Raw genomic sequence first — 15,273 nt, 5'->3', positions numbered from 1 at the left:
GGACCCCGTTTTGAGGCTCACTCTGTAATCAAGACAGCGGGGTATTTATTGGCGGAGGCATAGACACACAGATCAATACAACAGATTTAGGAACCCAGAAATAGCTCATCAGTATGGCCAATGAATCTGTTTTACAAAGACACAAAAGCAACTGAAAGGAGGAAATATATTGTCTTCAATAAATGGTGTCTGAATGATTGTTTATTCATACTCAAAAAAAAAGGAAAGAATTTCAATGCAAATCTCATACCTTAAACAAAAATTAAATCAAAATAGATCCTAGATGTCAATGTAAAATGTAAAAATATAAAGCTTTTAGGAACAAACAGAGGAGAAAAATCTTTATAATTCAGGGTTAGGCAAAGAAATTGAAGACATAACAAAAGCATGATCAATAAAGGGAAAAACTCAATAAATTAAAAACTTTCACTCTAAAAAACATCCTGCAAAGGGGATGCCACATAAAGGGAGAAAATATTGGCAAATCACATGTCTGACAAGGGACTTGTACGCTGAACACATAAACTTTCTAAATTCAATAGTAAGAACACAAAGAATCCAAAGTAAGTAATTAGCCTCCAACTAATAAAAATAAATGAAAAAAAAAAAGAACACAAAGAATCCAATTTTTAAAAGGAACAAAAGACCAGAAAACAGACCATCACTAAAGAGAATATACAGATGACAAATAAGTTCATGAAGAGATGTCCAACACCAGTAGCCATTAGGGAAATGCAAATTAAAGTAACAGTGAGATACTGCCTCACGGCTCTTAGGATGACAAAAATAAAACACAGCAATGCAGAGAAACGGGAGGTCGCCTACACTGCTGGTAGAAATGTAAAATGGGACACCCACCAGAGAAAATAGCTTGACCGTTTTTTCTTTTTTAAGTTAAACATACACTTCACATATGACTCAGCAATCACAATTTTAGGGAATGAAAAACACTCACACAAAGTGGACAGAAGTTTTCACAGCAGTGTTGTCTGTAACAGCCAAAGAACTGACGACAACCCAGATGTCTTTTAAACAGTCAATGGACGAACAAACTCAGGGCCAGGCAAGGACTGCTGTCCCACGAGCAACCTGGATGGATCTCAAGGTCATGACGCTGAGTGGAAGAGTGATCGCCAAAGGTCTGATTCCCCTTGCATCACGTTCTCCAAAAGTGAAGGAGAACAGGTCCATGGCGTCCGGGGAGGGTGGAGGAAAGGGGTGACGGTGACGGGACAGCCTTTGTGCAAACAGAACAATCCTGCACCCTTCTAGGGTGGTGGTCGCATGAAGGTGTGTCCTGAAATTTCATAGAACTGTACACACACACCAACACACAAAAGACAGCATGAAAAAGAGTGAAATCCAAAGAAGGTCTGTGCTTAAAAGTGTTGTACCAAGGGCAGTTTCCTGGGTTTCAGGAAGCACTGTCATCATGGAAGACACCATCATTAGATGAAGCTGCGATGGTTTCAGGAGAATTTTCTACACTGTTTCTTCAACTTCTTGTGAGTCTAAATGATTTGAAAGTAAAAAGTTTAAAGGCAGCTGATATCATCAGGACTTCCCTGGTGGTTCAGTGGCTAAGACTCCACACTCCCAGCGCAGGAACCTGGGTTCAATCTCTGGTCAGATCACAGCAAAGAGTTAGCATGCTGCCAGTAAAGATCGCACAGGCTGCAATGAAGACCAAAGATCCCGCGTGCTGCAACTGAGACCCAATCCAGGCAAAGAAATAACTAAACCTACTTTAAAAATTAAAACAGCTGATCATCTGTTGACTACTCTCTAGGCAGCTGTACTGTTCGGAGAACTTTATGTGTATCCACATATCGAGTACTTAAATCTCTACAGCAGACACTGTGTTCATCACACTTTACAGATGAGGAAACTCAGTTTCAGAAAATGACAGCAATTTGGGCAGGGATGCAGTTGGTAAACCCAGGATGACCAGCCTCAGAGTCCTAGCCAATAAGTAGTATTTTTTAAAAAAAAAAGAGAAAAGTCAAAGAAAATGTGAGAACAGGAGTTAATACTTTGGAAGAAAAGAAAAAGGACACAAAAGAGAGAACCATGACCTCCACAGAAAAGATCAGGAGTGGTCATCCCTGGCCACTCTGTATGTGTCCCTAGGAGGACACGTGGTCCTTTTTGATCCATGTGTTTCTAAAGCCTGAGGACGACCCAGAGAGGGGGAAAGAGCTTTGTCAAAGGAGTACCAGTCAGAGGAATTGAAAGACAGATTGAAACCGGCAGTTCATTCGACTCAAATTTAAACCTGCGTGGCGAGCACCCCTCCCCGCCCTCCAGGGCTGCACAGGCCCCATGGGGGGCATGCAGGGCATTATCTGACCGCATCAGCTGGTCCATTTTAAGACAAACAAAGTGAGCTGCAGAGGGGCTGAGCTCCGAGCTAAGTGCCTCGGCTGCCAGGGCGGATAGGTGAAGAGCCAGCCCATGCTCTTCTGCCTTCAAGCCCAGACTTTCCACCACACAACACACTCTGCTAAGTTCAAACATGTAAGGGCTTGACGAGTCCTCTGCCTGCTGGCATTTTAAAAAAAAAAAACATAATCAATGATGGCCTTTTCCAGTTGCAAAAACCTCCACCCATCGCCGTGCGGCTAACCTGGTTTGACATCAGCTCCACCTCCCCCGATCTCTGCCACGCTGTTTCTGTGGGACCTCATTCATCCCGTAAGCTAACCCACGTTTCTGATTACCGACAGCCTCCCTGTGGATGTGACAAGTCGAATTAGAAGAACCTTAAGAGAAAGGGGAAGATCAATGACCCTCATTCGACAGATGAGAACCTGGGCTGTCCACTCCGGTAGGTGGCTGGGAAGCGACTCGAGGACAGGTGGGGAGGGAACTCCCTGGAGGACTCCTCCCATCTGGCCCGTGTGGATGGGGATGCAGCCACAGTTACCATGGCGGAAGAGGTACCCACGAAAGCGCCCCGGGTGTGTATGTGTGTGTGTGCGCCCCAACAGAATTTCATTTATGGAGATTGAAATCTGAATTGCCTTTCACCTTTTGCTAATTTTTTTAATTAACAGGCGAATTTTTGGAGAAGTTTTAAGTATACAGAGAAACTGAGCTGAAAGTCCAGTCTCCATGAACTCCTAACCACCCCATGGGAATTTCCTCTATTATATCTTTCATTCCTTTGGAACGTTTGTTACAACTGATGAACTAATACAGATACTTAATTATACATTATTGACCAGAGACTTATTGATACATCTTTTGTCACCTGAAAGTTATTGACAGAGATATTTCAATTTTCACCTACATAACAAATCACCAGCCACAGGTGTCAGTTACTGCAAAAAAATCTCCCAGTCAGTAATGCGTTAACACACTTCATTAAGGTTTGCTCTTGGTGACACAGTCTACCGTTTCTGCCAAATGCAGACAAGTACCCACCATCACAAGGTCACACAGACAAGCACCCACCATCACAAGGTCACACAGACAAGTACCCACCATCACAAGGTCACACAGACAAGTACCCACCATCACAAGGTCACACAGACAAGCACCCACCATCACAAGGTCACACAGACAAGCACCCACCATCACAAGGTCACACAGACAAGCACCCACCATCACAAGGTCACACAGACAAGCACCCACCATCACAAGGTCACACAGACAAGCACCCACCATCACAAGGTCACACAGACAAGTACCCACCATCACAAGGTCACACAGACAAGTACCCACCATCACAAGGTCACACAGACAAGTACCCACCATCACAAGGTCACACAGACAAGTACCCACCATCACAAGGTCACACAGACAAGTACCCACCATCACAAGGTCACACAGACAAGTACCCACCATCACAAGGTCACACAGACAAGCACCCACCATCACAAGGTCACACAGACAAGCACCCACCATCACAAGGTCACACAGGCAAGCACCCACCATCACAAGGTCACACAGGCAAGCACCCACCATCACAAGGTCACACAGGCAAGCACCCACCATCACAAGGTCACACAGGCAAGCACCCACCATCACAAGGTCACACAGGCAAGCACCCACCATCACAAGGTCACACAGGCAAGTACCCACCATCACAAGGTCACACAGGCAAGTACCCACCATCACAAGGTCACACAGGCAAGTACCCACCATCACAAGGTCACACAGACAAGTACCCACCATCACAAGGTCACACAGAATAGCGTCACTGCCCAAAAAGTCCTGTGCGCTCTGCGTGTTCACCCCTTCCCCTCCCCAACTCCTGGCAACCACGCGTCTTTTTATTTATTTTTGACTGCACTGGGTCTTCGTTACTCGGCACCGGCTTTCTCGAGTTGTGGTGTTCGGGCTTCTCCTTGCACTGGCTTGTCTGGTTCTGAGCACAGGCTCCAGGGCACACAGGCTTCAGTAGCTGTAGCTCTCAGGCCCTAGAGCTCGGGTTCAGTAGTCATGGTACATGGGCTCAGATGCTCTGCGGCATGTGGGATCTTCCCGGGCCAGGGATCGAATTCGATCGAACCTGATCAAATGTGTCCCCTGCATGGGTAGGTAGAGTGCCACTCACTTCCCCACCAGGGACATCCTAAATCACTCATCTTTTTACTGCCTCTAGAGTTTTACTTTTTGCTGAATGTCATAAAGTTGGACTCACACAGTATGCAGCTCTTTCAGACTGGCTTCTTCCATTTAGCCATGTGCATTTAAGTTTTCTCTGTCTTTTCATGATTTGAGAGATTTTTTTTTAATAAACGTTTTTAAGACCAGGTCTTCCCTGGCGGCTCAGACATTAAAGAATTTGTCTGCAGTGTAAGAGACCCAGGTTCAATACCTGGATTGGGAAGATCCCCTGGAGGAGGGATAGCTATCCACCCCAGTATTCTTGCCTGGAGAATTTCATGGACAGAGGAGGCTGGTGGGCTACAGTTCACGGGGTTGCAAAGAGGCAGACACAACTGAGCGACTAACACTTTCTTTCACTTTCTTAAGACCAGTTTTAGGCTTGCAGAATAGATCAGAAAATACAGATCATTCCCCCAAACTTCCCCACACTCACGTTTACAATTTGTACTAGTGTGATGCATTTGTTATAACTGATGAACTACTGCTGGTACATGATTACTAACTGAAGTTCACACTGTGGCATTAAGCATCAGCCTATGGCACATGGATAAGAATGTGTGTGTCCATCGGTTTCATTACTGAGTAACACTCCACGGTATGGATGTATCATGCTGCTGCTGCTAAGTCACTTCAGTCGTGTGTGACTCTGTGAGACCCTATGGACAGCAGCCCACCAGGCTCCTCTGTCCACGGGATTCTCTAGGCAAGAATACTGGAGTGGGTTGCCATTTCCTTCTCCAGGAGGCACCATAGTTTATCCATTTACTGCTGAAGGACTTTGGGGTTTGTTCCCATTTGGGGCCATTATGAATAAAAGTGCTATACTGCAAATGTTTGCGTTCATGGTTCCATATGAACCTGGTTTTCAATTAATTAGAAGAATACTTAGCAGCATCATTGCTGGATCGTGCAGTGAAAACATGCTCAGCTTTGTAGAAACTGCAAGCTGTCTTCCAAAGCAGCTGTACCGTTTTGCATCCCCACCAGCAACAAACCAGAGTTTCTGTTGTTCCACAATCCTCGCCAGTGTTTTAGATTCATCCATTCCAGTCGTCTGCAGTGATATCTCAGCGTCACTTTAACCCAAGTATATATATTTTTAAAAGTACATTGTTCAACTCCCTAAAGTAAAAAGCAACTTCTGATAAACTGCATAATAAACTGCCAGGAATCCGCTCTGAATGGTCATTCTCAGAAATTCCAATCACAAAAGAAGGCTCTGCTGAGAGAGAAAAAAATCATCTTTAAAACAATCCATTCCTATTGCTGAAGGCAAGGCTGATATGATTTGGAACCTGAAATACACTGAGCTTGAAGAAAACAAATCAAAATGTGTCCCATCATCACTAATATGCTAAAATATAAACTTTCAAAGGCAGTTAGACACCTGAAGTTGAGAGGTTAAAAAAAAACTGTCTTCTAGTAACCACTGGCCACGCAGAGGCATTTTCTTTGCCATTCCTGGATTTGCTTTGACAACGTTCTCAGATTTAAACACTGCACTCCTAAATTGCTTTGTACCATTTCTAAGGCACTTAAACTTGAACAGCGGGGAGGGCAGGGAGGGCTGGGCTTTTTCCTTCTTCTATAGCTTGTCCAGATGTTCTCTAGCAATTTTTATGGAAACTACAGCACCAGAATAATGGGAAGAAAGGTTTCACTGTCTACTATTACACCTGCTATGGCTTAAATTTTCATAAAGACATTCTCTTACTTATATTTATGTCGAAGCAGCACTTCACACCTGCATGTTGATACAATGTTTTGATGTTCATTAACACAACAAAGATTCAAGCAGTAAAGTGCAAATAATTCTTGAAAGAAGTCATTCGATTTCATTTTCTTGTTTGCATCGATGTGAACTTGCTATATGAAACTTAACATAATCAAAAGTCATATAACACACCTACCTTGAAAAATTATTGGCAAGCATCTTAAATTTTTTAACAGCCCATTTAATGTTCCCGTTCTTAGCAGGCATGATATAACCCATATGAAACAAGTGCTTTATCCTCAGCTCTGGATCTGCTGTTTATGGCAGCTCCTCAAAAGCCTTGGAAACAGTCCATAATGAGGTGGCAAAGATGCCTGAACACTTTTCCAAACCAAATGGCAAAACATTTAAGAGAAGCATCAAAAAAGAATTTGCCAGGAATAAACCTAACATTTGGAATACCTTTTCTTTGCATTCTTGAGGATACATTTTTGGAGGATACATTCAAATACTTCTGTGTTGACCTCTGGCTACCTATAAGAATTGAGGCGAGGCATCCCTGTATTTTATAAACCAACATCGTCTAGTGTAAGATCCTTCAAAGCAAAAAGCTGAAACACCCACACTTTGGTAATGCTAAGAAAATTCTCCCCATTATTTTTCTGTCAAGCTAACCAGAGTGACTACACATTCTACTGAAAGCTTTTTTCAGGGGAGTTTTGGGGCTTGTTGTTAAGTCACTAACTCATGTCTGACTCTTTGCGACCCCATGGACTGCAGCACGCCAGGCTTCCCTGTCCATCACCAACTCCCAGAGTTTACTCAAACTCATGTCCATTGAGTCGGTGATGCCATCCAAGCATCTCATCCTCTGTCACCCCCTTCTCTTCTAACTTATTTTAAAACTTGCAGAGAGGGACTTTTGGCTCAGAGGATACTGATTATCATGCTGAATTGAAGGTGTCTTTGCCAGGTCAACCACACACCCTCACTAATCATGTTGGGAAGCCTCCAGGACAAGAGGTAAGATGTTTAACGTAGTACAAATAACTGGAGGATTTTGGTAATTCACTACTTTCCTTTTTCACCCACAGCTTGATAAACATAGTACTCTCATCCATACCAAAGACGGAAAATTTTCTAGCATACAGTTACGGGTTGAATTGTGTCCCTCTCAACAACAAAGTAAGCACGCACCCACACAGGACAACAACAACAAACGATATGCTGACGTCCTAACACCCAGAACGTCAAAGTGTGACATGTTTGGAACCAGAGTCTTTCCAGATGCAACGAGGTCATCTCATTGGAATCAGCTGGTCAATAGGATAGGGTGGTCCCTAATCCAATATGGCTGGAGTCCTTATAAGATGATGTGAAGACACAGGGAGAGAACACGGTGATCAGACAGATATTAGAGAGAGCGAGAGTTGCAGCTGCAAGCCAAGAAAGGCCAAGAATTAACACCCATGGCCAGAGTCAGGAAAAGGGGAGGAAGAACTGTCTGTCCCCTACAGGCTTCAAAGGGAGTATGGTCCTGCCCACGCTTTCAGATGCGCTGATTTCAGATGTCTGACCTCCAGATTTGTGAGACAATAGATTTCTATTGCTTTAAGCCACCCAGCTTGTGGTAATTTTTTGTGGCATTCTTCCAAAACTAATACACAACATGATCAGGTGGGATTTATTTATTGGGATGCCAAGGATGGTTCAGCATACACAAGACAACCAATGTGATACACTACATTAACAGAATGAAAGATAAAAATTATAGGTTCATCTCAAAAATGGAGTGGAGAAGGCAATGGCAACCCACTCGAGTACTCTTGCCTGAAAATCCCATTGACGGAGGAGCCTGGTAGGCTGCCGTCCATGGGGTAGCAAAGAGTCGGACAAGACTGAGCGACTTCACTTTCACTTTTCACTTTCATGCATTGGAGAAGGAAATGGCAACCCACTCCAGTGTTCTTGCCTGGAGAATCCCAGGGATGGGGGAGCCGGGTGGGCTGCCGTCTATGGGGTTGCACAGTCGGACACGACTGAAGCGACTTAGCAGCAGCAGCAATAGATGGAGAAAAAGCATTTGACAAAAATACAACATGCGTTCATGGTAAAACTCCTAACAAACTGAGTACAGAGAGAACATACATAAAGGCCATATGTGATAAACTCACAGCCCGCATTATACTCAATGGTGAAAACTTTCCCTGTAACAACAGAAACAAGAAAAGGGTGTCCACTGACACCATTCCTATTCAACCAAGTACTGGAAGTCCTAGCAGAGCAATCACGTAAGAAAAAGAAATGAAAGCAAGAAGTAGAAGTGTCTTTGTTTGCAGATAACATGATTTTATATTTTAAAAATCCTAACGACTCCATGAAGAAATTGCTAAAAGTAATCAGCTAAATCAGTTAAAACTGCAGGTTACAAAATCAAAATATAGGAAACAGTTGTGATTTTATATACTAACAACACCTGAAAAAGAAATAAAGAAAACAAGTCCATTGACTATAGTATCAAAAATAACAAAATACTTAGTAATAAACTTATCCAAAGAGGTGAACGATCTGTACATTGAAAGCTATAAGATTCTGATGAAAGCAATTGAAAAAGATATAAACAAGTGGAAAGACAGCCCATGTTCATGGATTGGAAGAATTAATATTGTTAAAATATTCCTGTGACCCAAAACCAGCTACAGACTCAAAGCAATTCCTATCAAAATTCCAATAATATTTTTCATGGAAATATAAAAACTACCCTAAAATCTGTATGGAGGCAGAAAAGACCTCCAAACGGTCAAAGCAATTATGGCAAAGTAGAACAAAGCTGGACGCACCACAGTTTCTGATTTCAAACTGTACTGCAAAGCCGTAGTCATCAACACAGTATGGTACTGGCATGAAAATATACACAGAGACCGACGGAGCAGAATTGAGAGGCCAGAAATAAATCTACGCATATATGGTCAACTAGTACTTGACAAGATACCAAGTACACACAACGTGGAAAGGATAGTCTCGTCAATAAATGGTACTGGGAAACCCGGATAACAACAAGAGGAAGAATGGGCACCACTCCCAAAAATGAACTTCGAATGGATTCAAGACTTAAATTTAAGGACACAAAACCACAAGATATAAGATATCAATCTTATACCACAAGACACAAGATATTAAGATATAAAACTTCTAGAAGAAAACACAGAAGGAAAAGTCCCTTGGCGTTGGTCTTAGCAGTGATTTCCTGGACATGTCACCAAAAGCCCAAGCAGCAAAAGCAAAAGCAAATAAGTGGGAATAGGGACTTGCCCAGTGGTCCAGTGGTTAGGACTTACTTCATTCTTCCAATGCAGGGGGCATGGATTCAATCCCTGGTTGGGGAATCGAGATCCCACATGCCTTGCAGCCAAATTAAAAAAAAAAAAAAAAAAAGTAGGACTACATCAAACTAAAAAGCTTCTGCATATCAACAAAATGAAAAAGCAACCTACTGCATGGGAGAAAATACTTGCAAATCATATATCTGATAAGAGGCTTCCCTGGTGGCTCAGACGGTAAAGCATCTGCCTGCAATGCAGGAGACCCGGGTTCGATCCCTGGGTCAGGAAGACCCTCTGAAGAAGGAAATGGAACCCACTCCAGTACTCTTGCCTGGAAACTTCTATGGACAGAGGAGCCTGGTAGGCTACAGTCCATGGGGTTGCAAAGAGTCAGACACGACTGAGCAACTTCACTTTTACTTTTCTTTTATCTGATAAGGGCTAAATATCGAAAACATATAAAGAACTCATACAACTCAAGAGCAAAAACCAAGCAATCCAGTTTAAAAGTCAATGGGAGAATTTATTTTCCAAAGAAGACATCCAAATGGCCAATAATTACATGAAAAGGTGATTGAATTCATTAATCATCAGGATAATGCAAATTGAAACCACAATGAGGTATATCTCACACCAGTGAGAATGACTATTATCAAAAAGAACACAAATAACAAATGCTGGGAGGATGTGGAGAAAAGGAAACCCTAATGCACCGTTGGTGGGAAGGCAAGTTGGTATAGCCATTATGAAAGTCACTCTGGCAATTCCTCAGAAAAGTAAAATCAGAATTACCATATGATCCAGCAACCCACTTCTAGGTATTTATCCAAAGGAGTTAAAAATCAAGATCTTATAGAGCTATCTGCAATCCCATATTCTTTGCAAAATTATTTATAATACCTAAGATATGAAAACAATCTAAGTATCCATTAACAGATGAATGGATAAATGTGATATATCTAAGATTATAAGATTAACAAGTTCTTGGCATCTAACAAACAGCATGATGATTACAGGTAATACTGTGTCATATGTTGCAAAGAGAATAGATATTTAATAGTCTCACCACAAAAAAGAAATAGTAATTATGTAACAAGATGGAGTTGTTGCTAATACTATGGTAGCAATCATTTTGCCATATATAAATCCATCAAATCAAATGTTATACACTTTAAACATCCACAATGTTGTATGTCAATTACATCTCAATAAAGCTGGGGGGAAATAAAAACAAAATTAGCCATCAACAGCAAGACAGCCGGGGACTCCCCGATGGTCCAACGGCTGAGACTGCTCCCAACGCACAGGGGCCCAGGTTCGATCTCTGATCAGGGAACTAGATCCCACATGCCATCACTAAGACCCAGTGCAGCTAAATCAATTTTTAAAATAATAAACACTTAAAAAACTGTTTTAATAAAGGAAGCTAGCACACATACCTTGTTAAAAATGGGTTCGGGAGTCAGATCATGGTTCAAACCCTGCTGTCTGCACTAACGTTCACAGCATTCAAAGCTCCTCTGGGTAAGTCTTGCTACAATGAGCCCTCCCCAAGGGCCAGAATCCTGTTCACACCCACTGTCAGCGCCCTGCTCCTGGTCCCACACTTTGGCAGGAAAACCGCCTCCAGTGACACCACCCAGATGAAGGTCTGTGATCAGAATTCATGAGGCGGCCTCCAGGGATGTGTGAGTCTGTTTTTTGTTTCTTTGATATTTAATAAACCCAAAATAAACTGGGAAACTCACTGTACCTTAAAATTAAAATACACGGAGGCTATTTCATGTCACATTCATTCATCTTAAAAAATATATTACTTTTATACATATAAAGTAGCTTTGGCTAAAAAGTTGAATTGTGTTCACCCAAAATTCATATGCTGACCCCCTAATCCCAGTGTAAGGGTATCTGGAGATGGAGCCTTTGGAAAGGACCTCCTTAGGGTTAGGAGGTCATGAGTGTGGAGTCCGAATAATGGGACTATTGCCTCTGTAAGAAGAGACGCCAGAAAGTCTGTAGTGTGAGTGTGCGTCTGTGTGTGTGTCTGTCTGTCTGTCTGTTCTGTCTCTCCCTCACCCACCTATGTGAAGACACAGCAGGAAGGCAGAAGCACAAGCCGGGAAGAGTGTCCCTGCTGGAAACCCACGTGCTGGCACGTGGACTCCCAGCCACCAGACCTGCGAGAACGTAAACGCTTGCTGTTGAAGCCTTCCGGTCTATGGTATTTTGTATGGGAGCCTGAGTTGACTAAAACAGTTGTCATACACAAGTTAATGAAAAGGTGAAAACACCTCAGATTCTGTAGCGGTAGTCAGGCATCAGCTGGGCCAGAACTCCCTCCCTGGAAGTCCTCAGCTGCTTTGGTGGCGGGGTAGTATAGTCACTAAGTCATGTCCAACCCTTTCAACCCCATGGGCTGTAGCCCACCAGGCTCCTCTGTCCATGGGATTCTCCAGGCAAGAATACTGAGTGGGTTGCCATTTCCTTCTCCAGGGAATCTTCCCGACTCAGGGATCGAACCCCTGTCTGCTGCATTGCAGGCAGATTCTTTACCCACTGAGCCATCAGAGAAGCCCTCAGCTGCGCTAAGTACAACTAATGTCTAAATAATCGTGTGTCAATTAAGCTTCTGTGCTCCTCTGCTTTCAGTAACAAAGAAGACCTGTTCACTGTGTGTTTCATGGCACAGCCCTGTTCCCAGGGGGCAGCTCTCGGGGCAAAGCGGAACAGGTGGAGGGGAGGGAGAAGGGGGCCCCCGTCCTCTCCCCAGGACACCTGGGCCTGAGCCTGTACCCTTGTCTGAGCCTCCTCCCCGTTAGTGATGCCCGCACAAAGCCACGGCATGTCAGAGTCAAGGGCCTGCGAGGAACCAGCCTGCCTCTCTGCCCGCCTCCCTGGTGCAGAAGTCTCATCCAGAGCACAGGTGAACACCCGCTTCCCCACTGCCCCCATCACCTCTGAGACCAGCTCCATCTCCTGGGCTCATGGAGTCACGTCATTGAAGGCTGGGCAGAAAGAGGACTTCCCTGGTGGTCCAGTGGCTACGACTCCACACTCCCAGCGCAGGGGGCCCAGGTTCGATCTCTGGTTAGGGAAGAAGACCCTGCATGTCCCAACTAAAGAACCCGCATGCCGCAACGAAGGCCCAGTGCAGCCAAATAAATAAAAACAAATAAATAAGGAATGGGCAGAAGGGAGCAGCTGTGAGGCTTCCAGCATCTCTCCACTTTCCTCCTCGTCTTTTCACTCCCCTGTTCTTTCAACCAGTTTAGAAGGCCTCTCGAACAATTTCTCAAATTTCGTGATATTATTCCCAGGAAAGATGTGTAAGAAATGCCAGAACCCCAGAGAAAATACCTCTGAAATAAGCAGCACTTTTGCATAGTTTTGGGTCCACTTTATAGAAAACGGCTGACTTTTTTATGTTCTATGTTTTTTTGAATCTGAAAAGTATTGACAGGTCCATAAAGACACACTGGTTTGCTACTTTTAATACACCTGAACAACACAACCTGTCTGGCCAAAATCAGTGTTCATGATAATTCAGGTTTACTAGATCTTTGTAGGGCTTCCCCTGTGGCTCAGCTGGTAAAGAATCTGCCTGCAATGTGGGAGACCTGGGTTTGATCCCTGGGTTAGGAAGATCCCCTGGAGAAGGGAAAGGCTACCCACTCCAGTATTCTGGCCTGGAGAATTATCTTTGTAACATCCTTCTAGAATTCTCTATTCAACAAGAATAGCATAAGAGTACTTCCTCTCAGAGGTTTTACAAAGTTTTTTTACCTTGATTACTTAATCCATCATTTTATACCACTTGGATATGGATACTTTCATAGGCAAATTGGAGTACTTGAGACAATGGTTTCAGATGTATCATTCATTAAAGAAAGCAATGACTTACATTTCATCATCTGTTTTCATTAAAAATGTCTTAAGGAAATTGTTTTGCCTTAAAGGCTCTCTTCCTGAGTTCGTATGCAACCAAATCATCTTATTCTTTTCCATGAAAAACCTTAATTCTTGCAAGTTAGAGCTGGTGATTTTAATATTTAGTAATAGCCGCAATCATTCTTTTTTATTTACCATATGCAGTTGGCAAGATTTTTATTTTACTATTTTTCTTTCCATTTTATGATAATGCTCTCTTTTTTGTATGATAATGTCATAAGCCTAATTTTCTCTTCGGCTAGGTCTTGGATATTCCCCTCAAAGGCTGATATTTTAAATGAAAACATTTAAAACTTAATGTTAGCAGAATGGTTATGTGGTCCCATGCATACATGGGGAAATAAGCCTATAGACTCCGTTAATAATATTCCATGCAAATTAAGTCTAACGCAGCACACAGAGTAAGCAGCTTCCCTTCAGGGCTGAGCTAAATTGTAAAACTGAGGCTAAAGTTTTAAAAAGATAATAAAAGGGAAAGCAAATAACTAGGAATCAGCATGTCAACTTCTGTTGCAGGGCTGACGTCTGAATATCATTTGCATCTGACAGAGAAAAATCACAACATAAGAAATATGCTCACTGGATGAGCATCTAGTCTATATTAACACCAATACTGAGGAGGGCCCTATGGGGTTCTAGGAACAAAGCTTTTCTGTGTCCTTCATTTCTTTGACTATAGGAAATAACCTTCATTCAGCCTCCATGACCTTCCCTGAGCTCCAGCTGATCAGATTCAAGCACAAAACCAGGGAGAAACAGTCAAGGGAAACAATAGCACAGCCTTGGAGCAGGGTCTTGGTTTCCCCATCAATACACACGAGAGTATCTTTGAGCTGTTTTGCAGATATGGAAAGCCCCTCCGGGTGAGGGTGGGGTGCTGCCCACAAGCACACAGACTCCAGACCAGTTAGAAGCAGAAGGTTGATGATGCTGACTCCCACTTACCTCTCCACGAACCCATCAGAAGAATGCCCACGAGCTGACCACACCCTCTTTGAACCACTGCTATGAAACTCTTCATTAGCCCCTCCACACTGGGACACATAGCTTTGAGGACATAGCCCACTGTGTCCCCCCTTTGCCTGGCATGGCAATAAAGCTATTCTTGTCTTCAGTTCAGTTCAGTTCAGTTGCTCAGTCATGTCCGACTCTTTGCGACCCCATGGACTGCAGCATGCTAGGCCTCCCTGTCCATCACCAACTCTTGGAGCTTACTCAAACTCATGTCCATTGAATTGGTGATGCCATCCAACCATCTCATCCTCTGTTGTCCCCTTCTCTTCCCACCTTCAATCTTTCCCAGCATCAGGGTCTTTTCTACTTCACCCAAAACTCTCTGTCTTAAATTTAATTTAGTGTAGGGGTACAGAGGCCAGATTCAGCTTCAACCTGACCTTTTTCTTGTGTGGCTATTTGTTAACAAACATACCAGATTGGTGTCTCTTGCAGACATTAGCTGAGGCTGGCCCAAGGCATCAGTGAAACAGGTCCTTCAAGGTAATCTGGAGCCCAAGTGCAAGTTGAAGACACACCTAGTTTAACTGCAGCCGGAGGTTGGGGTTACAGGAAGGACCAGTTTCAGAAAGGCAGGAAGTGGCAGTGAATCAAGCTTACCGGCTTGACAACCAGCCTAAACTGTCAGTACCTTGAGAGCAGGCATTGAGTAAGAGT

General features: G+C 43.4%; 1 protein-coding gene across 4 annotated transcripts in view; it reads right to left on the bottom strand.

Moving 5' to 3' along the window:
• Window positions 1–15,273, bottom strand: part of CSGALNACT1 (chondroitin sulfate N-acetylgalactosaminyltransferase 1) — a 322,127-nt gene that overhangs the window by 189,941 nt on the left and 116,913 nt on the right. The gene's annotated exons all lie outside the window — the stretch shown is intronic.

This window comes from Muntiacus reevesi, chromosome 10 (assembly GCF_963930625.1).
Source record: "Muntiacus reevesi chromosome 10, mMunRee1.1, whole genome shotgun sequence".
Lineage (NCBI taxonomy): Eukaryota > Metazoa > Chordata > Mammalia > Artiodactyla > Cervidae > Muntiacus > Muntiacus reevesi.
This window is presented reverse-complemented; position numbering and strand designations above follow the sequence as displayed.